This window comes from Schistocerca serialis, unplaced genomic scaffold (genome assembly GCF_023864345.2).
Source record: "Schistocerca serialis cubense isolate TAMUIC-IGC-003099 unplaced genomic scaffold, iqSchSeri2.2 HiC_scaffold_216, whole genome shotgun sequence".
NCBI classification, from domain to species: Eukaryota; Metazoa; Arthropoda; class Insecta; order Orthoptera; family Acrididae; genus Schistocerca; species Schistocerca serialis.
In genome coordinates, this window is record NW_026047780.1 from 57,501 (window position 1) to 65,000 (window position 7,500).

The 7,500-nt window shown below is 54.2% G+C and overlaps 2 non-coding genes and 1 pseudogene across 2 annotated transcripts; all 3 read left to right on the top strand.

Moving 5' to 3' along the window:
- The first annotated feature begins 3,717 nt into the window (after positions 1 to 3,717).
- Positions 3,718 to 5,626, top strand: LOC126444023 (small subunit ribosomal RNA). Its single transcript, XR_007582355.1, has one exon. It is a non-coding gene; the product is annotated as a small subunit ribosomal RNA (ribosomal RNA).
- A 353-nt stretch (positions 5,627 to 5,979) lies between these two features.
- Positions 5,980 to 6,134, top strand: LOC126444037 (5.8S ribosomal RNA). Its single transcript, XR_007582365.1, has one exon. It is a non-coding gene; the product is annotated as a 5.8S ribosomal RNA (ribosomal RNA).
- A 188-nt stretch (positions 6,135 to 6,322) lies between these two features.
- Positions 6,323 to 7,500, top strand: part of LOC126444033 (large subunit ribosomal RNA) — a 2,980-nt pseudogene continuing 1,802 nt past the window's right edge.

Sequence of the window (7,500 nt, forward strand, 5' to 3'; positions counted from 1 at the left end):
TAACCTACGTTGTACCTTAACCTAACCTACGTTGTGCCTTAACCTAACCTACGTTGTGCCTTAACCTAACCTACGTTGTGCCTTAACCTAACCTACGTTGTGCCTTAACCTAACCTACGTTGTGCCTTAACCTAACCTACGTTGTGCCTTAACCTAACCTACGTTGTGCCTTAACCTAACCTATGTTGTGCCTTAACCTAACCTATGTTGTGCCTTAACCTAACCTATGTTGTGCCTTAACCTAACCTATGTTGTGCCTTAACCTAACCTATGTTGTGCCTTAACCTAACCTATGTTGTGCCTTAACCTAACCTATGTTGTGCCTTAACCTAACCTATGTTGTGCCTTAACCTAACCTATGTTGTGCCTTAACCTAACCTATGTTGTGCCTTAACCTAACCTATGTTGTGCCTTAACCTAACCTATGTTGTGCCTTAACCTAACCTATGTTGTGCCTTAACCTAACCTACGTTGTGCCTTAACCTAACCTACGTTGTGCCTTAACCTAACCTACGTTGTGCCTTAACCTAACCTACGTTGTGCCTTAACCTAACCTACGTTGTGCCTTAACCTAACCTACGTTGTGCCTTAACCTAACCTACGTTGTGCCTTAACCTAACCTACGTTGTGCCTTAACCTAACCTACGTTGTGCCTTAACCTAACCTACGTTGTGCCTTAACCTAACCTACGTTGTGCCTTAACCTAACCTACGTTGTGCCTTAACCTAACCTACGTTGTGCCTTAACCTAACCTACGTTGTGCCTTAACCTAACCTACGTTGTGCCTTAACCTAACCTACGTTGTGCCTTAACCTAACCTACGTTGTGCCTTAACCTAACCTACGTTGTGCCTTAACCTAACCTACGTTGTGCCTTAACCTAACCTACGTTGTGCCTTAACCTAACCTACGTTGTGCCTTAACCTAACCTACGTTGTGCCTTAACCTAACCTACGTTGTGCCTTAACCTAACCTATGTTGTGCCTTAACCTAACCTATGTTGTGCCTTAACCTAACCTATGTTGTGCCTTAACCTAACCTATGTTGTGCCTTAACCTAACCTATGTTGTGCCTTAACCTAACCTATGTTGTGCCTTAACCTAACCTATGTTGTGCCTTAACCTAACCTATGTTGTGCCTTAACCTAACCTACGTTGTGCCTTAACCTAACCTACGTTGTGCCTTAACCTAACCCATATTGTACCTTAACCTAACCCATATTGTACCTTAACCTAACCCAAATTGTACCTTAACCTAACCCATATTGTACCTTAACCTAACCCATATTGTACCTTAACGTAACCTAATTTGTGCCTTAACGTAACCTAATTTGTGCCTTAACGTAACCTAATTTGTGCCTTAACGTAACCTAATTTGTGCCTTAACGTAACCTAATTTGTGCCTTAACGTAACCTAATTTGTGCCTTAACGTAACCTAATTTGTGCCTTAACGTAACCTAATTTGTGCCTTAACGTAACCTAATTTGTGCCTTAACGTAACCTAATTTGTGCCTTAACGTAACCTAATTTGTGCCTTAACGTAACCTAATTTGTGCCTTAACGTAACCTAATTTGTGCCTTAACGTAACCTAATTTGTGCCTTAACGTAACCTAATTTGTGCCTTAACGTAACCTAATTTGTGCCTTAACGTAACCTAATTTGTGCCTTAACGTAACCTAATTTGTGCCTTAACGTAACCTAATTTGTGCCTTAACGTAACCTAATTTGTGCCTTAACGTAACCTAATTTGTGCCTTAACGTAACCCATGTTGTGCCTTAACGTAACCCATGTTGTGCCTTAACGTAACCCAATTTGTGCCTTAACGTAACCCATGTTGTGCCTTAACCTAACCTATATTGTGCCTCAACCTAACCTATATTGCGCCTTAACCTGACGCACGTTGTCGCTGAACCTGCTCTGTAATTGTTATGCAACTCGTTAAATTAGTGTAGTGTTGCCTAACCGCAACCCTCGCAATATAGTTCGCTATTCGCACTGCCCGGTCCCCTGTGTATCGCGTCATGTTAAACACCTTGCAGGTGTTGCTGACTTTCCACATGCTCCTGCTATACACTGTAATGTGGATAGCAGCAGGACGTACATGCCCCCCCCCCTTCCCCCCTGCCTTCGCAAGCTGGTCGTTGAGAAGTTTGCATGTTCAATGCCCTTCGCATGCCGACGTACTCAGCCTACGTTGTGGTACGGCCTGTCACCTGTCCGCCGATGTACGCAAAACCCACAAACTGTACTGCACATTGGTCCGTATGTACTGAATGATACATCGTGGCACATGTGTGACCGTACGACGACTGCGCCTAGCAACGGCAGACCATACAGTCCAAATATTGTGCACGCAGCTACGTGTCGTCTCCCTATAAGAGCTGGATTGCAGTGTGGTACGCCATTCAGACGTGTGGGAGGAACGGACGCCCTGGATGGCGATCAGCATGAGCAGTCTGTTGATGTAGTGGAGCGTGTATTCGGACGTAGTCGTCTCTTCTCACACACCGTGATAGCATGTTGCACCGCGTTCCACATCTGCGACATCCTGCAGAGGCCGGCTGACAGTCGTTCGCGCAATGGACACCGCATACGTACGGGGGCTACCTTCCACGTGTTCTCGAGGCGTGCACATGTTGTTGCGTCTATGTGGGCAGACGTAGTGTGTTGTGACACCTGACACAGGCATGCAATACTCGTTGCAAATGGCGATGGACGTCTACGTTTGCTGGTGACGTTACGCAAATGAACAACAGGTAACCCGTTGTGGTGCGGTTGTTCTCGCTAGAGGTGAATCAGTGTTGGCGACGATCGGTCGAGCTATTAACCGGTTGTTTCAGGGATACCCACCATGCCCACGAACGTGAAAGGGGACCCACCATGCCCACGAACGCGAAAGGGGATCTGGGTGTGAGGCGATACGCGGCGGTGGCTGGGTGGGACCGTCCCCGGCCGGTGAGGGGGGGCCGCCCGGCGTGCTGGCAGCGCGGTGCGTGGGCGCACGCGCTACAGCCGGCTGGTGGGGGCGGCCAGTGGCAGGCGCGCCGGCCGACGGACGCGGCAGGCGGCGCAGCTGCGCGCCGGCGCCCCCTGCTCGCGGCGCCTTGCGGCCAAAGTAGGTCCTCGCGGGCCCGGTGCGAAGCGCGGTGGCCATCTGCAGTGTGCTGGTCCGATTGAGGACTGTGTGCGCTGAGGATGCGCCGCCGCCCGGCGCTCGGCGCCGCGACGCCGTCTGCTGCTCGGTCGCCCCAGCGGTTCTCGCAGGTGGTTTGTATCGCAGCTGTGCGGACGTGTTGGCGCGTGCGCTGTGCTGGGAGAGTTCGCTTCGGCACCCAAGTGGGGCTTTTGTCCTTCTGTGGCGCTGGCGTTGGAGCTGCCGGTCACCGTAGGTGGCGCGTGTTGTCTCCCGCCGGCAATGCCACGACAGCACGCTCCCGGGCCTCTGTCGGCAGCGGCAAGCTCAGTTGGGAGCACGGGTGGTCGCACCTAAAGCGTCTACTCGCCTAACTCCGGGCGATTGCGCCTCTCTCGAACCCGACCAAGTACTTAGGACGGCGCTGCGCGCCGCCGGGACCTGAGAGGGTTTCGAGGTGTGTTGTGCAGGGGAGCTCAGCCTCCTCCTGTTTGCAGAATAATTGAGCGGACGCTTGCGTGTTCGCGCGGGCCCCCGGGACACACTCCCGGGCGGCCGGCTGCTCAGCTCTAGTTGACGCAGCTCCCTGGTTGATCCTGCCAGTAGTCATATGCTTGTCTCAAAGATTAAGCCATGCATGTCTCAGTACAAGCCGCATTAAGGTGAAACCGCGAATGGCTCATTAAATCAGTTATGGTTCCTTAGATCGTACCCACGTTACTTGGATAACTGTGGTAATTCTAGAGCTAATACATGCAAACAGAGTCCCGACCAGAGATGGAAGGGACGCTTTTATTAGATCAAAACCAATCGGTCGGCTCGTCCGGTCCGTTTGCCTTGGTGACTCTGAATAACTTTGGGCTGATCGCACGGTCCTCGTACCGGCGACGCATCTTTCAAATGTCTGCCTTATCAACTGTCGATGGTAGGTTCTGCGCCTACCATGGTTGTAACGGGTAACGGGGAATCAGGGTTCGATTCCGGAGAGGGAGCCTGAGAAACGGCTACCACATCCAAGGAAGGCAGCAGGCGCGCAAATTACCCACTCCCGGCACGGGGAGGTAGTGACGAAAAATAACGATACGGGACTCATCCGAGGCCCCGTAATCGGAATGAGTACACTTTAAATCCTTTAACGAGTATCTATTGGAGGGCAAGTCTGGTGCCAGCAGCCGCGGTAATTCCAGCTCCAATAGCGTATATTAAAGTTGTTGCGGTTAAAAAGCTCGTAGTTGGATTTGTGTCCCACGCTGTTGGTTCACCGCCCGTCGGTGTTTAACTGGCATGTATCGTGGGACGTCCTGCCGGTGGGGCGAGCCGAAGGCGTGCGACCGCCTCGTGCGTGCTCGTGCGTCCCGAGGCGGACCCCGTTGAAATCCTACCAGGGTGCTCTTTATTGAGTGTCTCGGTGGGCCGGCACGTTTACTTTGAACAAATTAGAGTGCTTAAAGCAGGCAAGCCCGCCTGAATACTGTGTGCATGGAATAATGGAATAGGACCTCGGTTCTATTTTGTTGGTTTTCGGAACCCGAGGTAATGATTAATAGGGACAGGCGGGGGCATTCGTATTGCGACGTTAGAGGTGAAATTCTTGGATCGTCGCAAGACGAACAGAAGCGAAAGCATTTGCCAAGTATGTTTTCATTAATCAAGAACGAAAGTTAGAGGTTCGAAGGCGATCAGATACCGCCCTAGTTCTAACCATAAACGATGCCAGCCAGCGATCCGCCGCAGTTCCTCCGATGACTCGGCGGGCAGCCTCCGGGAAACCAAAGCTTTTGGGTTCCGGGGGAAGTATGGTTGCAAAGCTGAAACTTAAAGGAATTGACGGAAGGGCACCACCAGGAGTGGAGCCTGCGGCTTAATTTGACTCAACACGGGAAACCTCACCAGGCCCGGACACCGGAAGGATTGACAGATTGATAGCTCTTTCTTGATTCGGTGGGTGGTGGTGCATGGCCGTTCTTAGTTGGTGGAGCGATTTGTCTGGTTAATTCCGATAACGAACGAGACTCTAGCCTGCTAACTAGTCGCGTGACATCCTTCGTGCTGTCAGCGATTACTTTTCTTCTTAGAGGGACAGGCGGCTTCTAGCCGCACGAGATTGAGCAATAACAGGTCTGTGATGCCCTTAGATGTTCTGGGCCGCACGCGCGCTACACTGAAGGAATCAGCGTGTCTTCCTAGGCCGAAAGGTCGGGGTAACCCGCTGAACCTCCTTCGTGCTAGGGATTGGGGCTTGCAATTGTTCCCCATGAACGAGGAATTCCCAGTAAGCGCGAGTCATAAGCTCGCGTTGATTACGTCCCTGCCCTTTGTACACACCGCCCGTCGCTACTACCGATTGAATGATTTAGTGAGGTCTTCGGACTGGTACGCGGCATTGACTCTGTCGTTGCCGATGCTACCGGAAAGATGACCAAACTTGATCATTTAGAGGAAGTAAAAGTCGTAACAAGGTTTCCGTAGGTGAACCTGCGGAAGGATCATTACCGACTAGACTGCATGTCTTTCGATGTGCGTGTCGTGTCGCGCAACACGCAGCTACCTGTACGGCTCGCAGTAGCCGTGCGCCGCGTGCGGAACCACGCGTTCGTCTCAAAACTAACGGCAATGTTGTGTGGTACGAGCGCTGAAGCGCTGGAGCGGCTGGCCTGCGGCACCTGGCGCCTGGCGCCGGTTTTGAATGACTTTCGCCCGACTGCCTGTCCGCTCCGGTGTGGAGCCGTACGACGCCCATCGGCCGTGAGGCCGTTGGACACTGAACGCTGGAACAGGGCCGCCACACGCCTCAGTCCCGCCTATGCAACTGTCTCGAAAGAGATGGTGGAAACTATGAAAAGATCACCCAGGACGGTGGATCACTCGGCTCGTGGGTCGATGAAGAACGCAGCAAATTGCGCGTCGACATGTGAACTGCAGGACACATGAACATCGACGTTTCGAACGCACATTGCGGTCCATGGATTCCGTTCCCGGGCCACGTCTGGCTGAGGGTCGGCTACGTATACTGAAGCGCGCGGCGTTTGCCCCGCTTCGCAGACCTGGGAGTGTCGTGGCCGCCTGTGGGGCCGGCCGCGTCTCCTTAAACGTGCGATGCGCGCCCGTCGCCTGGCGGTTCGCATACCGGTACTTACTCGGTAGCGTGCACAGCCGGCTGGCGGTGTGGCGTGCGACACCTCGTACAACGACCTCAGAGCAGGCGAGACTACCCGCTGAATTTAAGCATATTACTAAGCGGAGGAAAAGAAACTAACAAGGATTCCCCCAGTAGCGGCGAGCGAACAGGGAAGAGTCCAGCACCGAACCCCGCAGGCTGCCGCCTGTCGTGGCATGTGGTGTTTGGGAGGGTCCACTACCCCGACGCCTCGCGCCGAGCCCAAGTCCAACTTGAATGAGGCCACGGCCCGTAGAGGGTGCCAGGCCCGTAGCGGCCGGTGCGAGCGTCGGCGGGACCTCTCCTTCGAGTCGGGTTGCTTGAGAGTGCAGCTCCAAGTGGGTGGTAAACTCCATCTGAGACTAAATATGACCACGAGACCGATAGCGAACAAGTACCGTGAGGGAAAGTTGAAAAGAACTTTGAAGAGAGAGTTCAAAAGTACGTGAAACCGTTCTGGGGTAAACGTGAGAAGTCCGAAAGGTCGAACGGGTGAGATTCACGCCCATCCGGCCACTGGCCTCCGCCCTCGGCAGATGGGGCCGGCCGCCCGCGCGGAGCAATTCGCGGCGGGGTCGTGTCCGGTTGCCTTTCCACTCGCCGCGGGGCGGGGCCGTTCCGGTGTGCGGTGGGCCGCACTTCTCCCCTAGTAGGACGTCGCGACCCGCTGGGTGCCGGCCTACGGCCCGGGTGCGCAGCCTGTCCTTCCGCGGGCCTCGGTTCGCGTCTGTTGGGCAGAGCCCCGGTGTCCTGGCTGGCTGCCCGGCGGTATATCTGGAGGAGTCGATTCGCCCCTTTGGGCGCTCGGGCTCCCGGCAAGCGCGCGCGGTTCTTCCCGGATGACGGACCTACCTGGCCCGGCCCCGGACCCGCGCCGCTGTTGGCTCGGGATGCTCTCGGGCGGAATAATCGCTCCCGTCAGCGGCGCTTCAGCTTTGGACAATTTCACGACCCGTCTTGAAACACGGACCAAGGAGTCTAACATGTGCGCGAGTCATTGGGCTGTACGAAACCTAAAGGCGTAATGAAAGTGAAGGTCTCGCCTTGCGCGGGCCGAGGGAGGATGGGGCTTCCCCGCCCTTCACGGGGCGGCGGCCTCCGCACTCCCGGGGCGTCTCGTCCTCATTGCGAGGTGAGGCGCACCTAGAGCGTACACGTTGGGACCCGAAAGATGGTGAACTATGCCTGGCCAGGACGAAGTCAGGGGAA